Here is a 4,880-nt window from a genome sequence, read left to right on the forward strand (position 1 = left end):
TGGACTCTGTGATCTGTTCCTGCAGAACAGGATGGAAAATCCTTCTCAGCTCAGTGCCTACATTTTCTTCCTGGCCAACCTGCCAGTGGTGGGTGGGGCCAGCAGGGCCAGAGGCAAACGTGGGTGGAGCAATGGATGCAAAGTTTACCTTTGTACGGTAGGCTAGTTTATACACATCCTCACACACATCCCTCCATCCAGACAAGCAAGAGGCATTATCTGGGTCCAAGCACACATTCCAGTCAGGAAAAACCAGTCAAGACAAAGCAGGGCCAATAGGGGGTGTGGCCTGAGAAGAGGGCGTGGCCTGTGGAATATCCTGAGCATCAGAAAGTGAGACTTGGAGGGCCACATTCAACTTCTGGCTCCGAGGTTCCCTACCCTTGCTGCAGAACAAGGTACAGTGGTACCTTGGGTTACATACGCTTCAGGTTGCATACGCTTCAGGTTACAGACTCCGCTAACCCAGAAATAGTGCTTCAGGTTAAGAACTTTGCTTCAGGATAAGAACAGAAATCATGCTCCGGCGGCGCGGCGGCAGCAGGAGGCCCCATTAGCTAAAGTGGTACTTCAGGTTAAGAACAGTTTCATGTTAAGTACGGGCCTCCAGAATGAATTAAGTTCTTAACCCATGGTACCATTGTATATATTTAGTAATGTAGACCCAGCTATCTCAAGCAAGCAAGCCATCCCATCCTCTGCAGGGCCGGAGAAGCAACTGTACAGTCAACAAGAGATCTAACTTACCACTTACAGTGCAAGAGGGAAACCTATGCATTTATATAAAAGGTTGACATGCATCCAGATTCCACCCCCTTCACGTCAGAAGCTTCACTCTACTTGCAGGATGTGTGTAACACATTCCTTCCTCTGCAATTTTATGTATCTGAAATGAACACATACACAGCGCTATCGGAAGATAATGAGTTGAGACATGTATGTTTTGTCCTAATTAATATTCTGTCAATAAGCTAGATAAGAAACCTCCAAGGATAAATGCTTCCCTGCTCTACATCTAACATTGCCAGTGAATTTTCTCCAGCTCACTTCATTAATCCAGTCAGCACAATGGATCGGGTTAGAGATGTGTCTCAATAAATCACTCTCAAGTGCCGTGAGTGGGAGTACCTAATTAATCAGCACTGTCATTATGTTTGACTTGTTGCTGCCTTACTGTGTATAGGATGAGGATTCAGTGTATTTAACCTGCCTGCACTCCACTTGCAATGTAAAATTAACCCTTGCATAGAATGCATTGGTTTCCTTTATTTTAAATTTTGGTTTGCTTTGCTTTTTCGGTAGGGGAAAAAAAAGAACTTAACCTGCAAATCAGCTGATGTTTTCCTCAGGCGAGCATTGAAATGAATAGGTCAAAGAACGCAAGTATATTCATGCACACAGGTTTCATTCATCAGGGTGGGAGAAGGTGCCACAGTGATCTTCAGCAGCAGTTAAAATATCTTCAGCTGCTTCACAATTTCATTTCTCTTCCACTCACATATCCATTCTTAAGGCTTCCTGGCCAGACTGCAAGCTCCATGCTGTCAACTAAGGGACAATTTAGGGAGGGCTCACACTCCAGTGGTAGGGCACATGCTTTGAATGCATAAGGTCTTAGATTCAGCCCACACCATGAGGTAGCAAGACTGATGCTACCTGAAGATCTTAGAGAGCTGCTGGCAATCAGAGTAGACAATGCTAGGCTAGATGGACCAATGGTCTCACACAGTGAAAACCAGTTTCATGCGTACGTTACTTTCTTGCCAGCAGTTTTAATCAATGCCAATACATAAGATTTAAAGGTAAGGGGACCCCTGACCATTAGGTCCAGTCGCAGACGACTTTGGGGTTGTGGCACTCATCTCGCTTTATTGGCTGAGGGAGCTGGCGTAAAGCTTCTGGGTCATGTGCCCTACATAATTTATTTAAAGATAATTATGAGAAGTGTTGGTCAGAAGTGAAAAAAGATCTTGAAATTTGGACAAATTTGAAGCTTTCCTTATTGGGTAGAATTGCGGTTATCAAAATGAATGTATTGCCAAGAATGTTATTTTTGTTTCAGACGTTACAAATCATTGACAAGATGGACTGTTTCAAGAAGTGGCAAAAAGAAATTTCTAGATTTGTCTGGCAGGGCAAAAAGCCCAGAATAAAATACAAAATCCTTACTGATACTAAGAATAGAGGGGGGTTTGCCCTGCCGGACTTTAAGTTATATTATGAAGCAGCAGCTTTTTGCTGGCTGAAGGAATGGCTACTTCTTGAGAACACCGACATTTTGGATTTAGAGGGTTTTAATAATGCTTTTGGGTGGCATGCATATCTGTGGTATGATAAGGTTAAAGTTCATAAAGGTTTTAAAATTCATATTGTCAGGAAAGCACTATTTAATGTCTGGACGAGGTACAAAGATTTGTTGGAAAGTAAGACTCCTAGGTGGTTGTCGCCAATGGAGGCTAAAGCTGTGAAAAAGCTTAATATGGAATCTAAATGGCCGAGATATTCGGAAATTTTGGAACAAGAAGGGGACAGGTTGAAATTGCAGAGTTATGAGAAACTTAAGAATAAGGTGCAGGATTGGTTACATTACTTTCAAGTAAGAGAGGCCTATAATTTGACAGGAAAAATGGTTTCCAGGTGGAAAAATCAAAGTTGGAAACAGAACTGTTAGAACCCAATGCTAAGATACTGTCAAGAATGTATGATTTGCTGTTGAAATGGAATACTGAAGATGAAATGGTTAAATCGGCTATGATAAAATGGGCACAAGACATTGGTCATAATATTATGTTTGCTGACTGGGAACGGTTGTGGACCACCGGTATGAAATTTACGGCATGTAATGCCTTAAGAGAAAATATTATGAAAATGATCTATAGGTGGTACATGACACCAGTCAAGCTCGCAAAGATTTATCATTTGCCTGATAACAAGTGTTGGAAATGTAAAGAAACTGAAGGAACATTCTTTCACCTTTGGTGGACGTGCCCAAGGATTAAGGCGTTCTGGGAAATGATCTATAATGAACTGAAAAAGGTATTTAAGTATACTTTTCTGAAGAAACCAGAGGCCTTTCTCCTGGGCATAGTCGGCCAATTGGTGCCAAAGAAGGATAGAACCTTTTTCATGTATGCTACAGCAGCAGCAAGAATACTTATTGCAAAGCATTGGAAGACGCAAGATCTACCCACCTTGGAAGAATGGCAGATGCAAGTAATAGACTATATGGAACTGGCAGAAATGACCGGCAGAATCCGAGATCAAGGAGAGGAGCAGGTGGAAGAGGACTGGAAGAAGTTTAAAGTCTATCTACAAAAATACTGTAAAATTTATGAATGCTGAAGGCTCTGAAAATGAAATGAAGGGGTTCTAGCGATTAAGATAAATAAGATTATAAAGGGAGGGATAAAGGTTTAAAATGAATAATGAACGATCTTGCTGAACTAATTTTTAAAGTAGAATACAAGAAGGGAAGGCGGGTGGAAGTAAAGAGAATAAGGTTTTGAAAGTTATTAATATGAAAGAGTGTTCTTTTTTATGCTAAATTTTTTCCTTTGTATTTTTCTTTTTTCTGCTTTTCTGTTTGGATTTTCGATGTTTATTGTTTGTTTTTCGTGATTTTTGTTGATTTTTGTTGGTTGTTAACTTTTGGAAAACCCTAATAAAATATTATTATAAAAAAAAAAAAAGCTTCTGGGTCATGTGGCCAGCATAACTAAGCCACTTCTGTCGAAGCAGAGCAGCACACAGAAACGCCATTTACCTTCCCACCGGAGCGGTACCTATTTATCTACTCGCACTTTGATGTGCTTTCGAACTGCTAGGTTGGCAGGAGCAGGGACCGAGCAACGGGAGCTCACCCCATCGCGGGGATTTGAACCACCAACCTTGTGATCGGCAAGTCCTAGGCTCTGTGGTTTAACCCACAGCGCCACCCGCATCCCATAAGATGTAGAGGCAAATTAACAGTTTATTTGTTCATTAGTGTATGTGAATGCCCACACCTTTCTGCTATCATGGAACTGAAGGTGGTTTATATGAAGTTCCCAGGTAATCTCCTATCCAGGAAATTGACTAGACCCAGACCTGCTTAGCTTCAGCAAGATGGCTGCTTGGTGTGCTCTCATATCACGCCTACCTCCAACAGCTAAATAGGCTGGGGGAAACTCCAACCTGTGTGAAATTTCAGGACGATGGATAAAAGAAAGGTAATAAGCACACAACAAAGCACAACCACAAATTTACGCGAGCCTCCAGATGCAAATTGATATTGCACAGCTGTGTCTGCAAAGTGGCTAAATGTGCCGTCATTTGTTTTTTTCATTATTATTTTTTACCTTGGCCGTGCACATGGCATCGGGCGCAACTGCCTCCAGCTGTAACAGTTGGTGCATGAAATGGTGACACCTGCATCCTGCATTAAAGCCTGAGACCATATCTGGAATCCATATCAGTCAGCTGTTATCTGCTCTGACACAGCAGGTGCCTGAGCACTAAGTAGTGCCACAGATTGCCTGAGCAAAAGGGACCAGCCTCCAGAGGGGCAGCACGGACCTCAGATTCAGGGGAAGTGTGTGTGTGTGTGTGTGTGTGTGTGTGTGTGTAGTGGGTGGGGGAAGGAAGGTTGTCAACTTGCACTGCTGGCTTCGTCTGGTATCACTGATGATATTGATGACAATTAGTGGAGAGAGTTTAGAAGCGAAGTGAAGGGAAAGACTCATCTGTTACGTTATCCATCATCTGGACATGGCCTTAGGCAACTGGGGCATGCTGTTGTTTTTGCTGGGAGATGAACACACTGCTAAGGTAGACGGCACTTGGTTGTGCTCAGGGAAAGTCTCAGTAGAACAGACCTTTTATTTTATTACATTTAGCGATGA

General features: G+C 42.4%; 1 long non-coding RNA gene across 1 annotated transcript; it reads left to right on the forward strand.

Moving 5' to 3' along the window:
* The first annotated feature begins 1,308 nt into the window (after positions 1-1,308).
* LOC144329226 (uncharacterized) lies at positions 1,309-3,523 on the forward strand. Its single transcript, XR_013394708.1, has 2 exons — positions 1,309-3,036; positions 3,112-3,523. It is a non-coding gene; the product is annotated as an uncharacterized LOC144329226 (long non-coding RNA).
* The last annotated feature ends 1,357 nt before the right edge of the window (positions 3,524-4,880 follow it).

This window comes from Podarcis muralis, chromosome 11, assembly GCF_964188315.1.
Source record: "Podarcis muralis chromosome 11, rPodMur119.hap1.1, whole genome shotgun sequence".
In the NCBI taxonomy this organism is placed as follows: Eukaryota; Metazoa; Chordata; class Lepidosauria; order Squamata; family Lacertidae; genus Podarcis; species Podarcis muralis.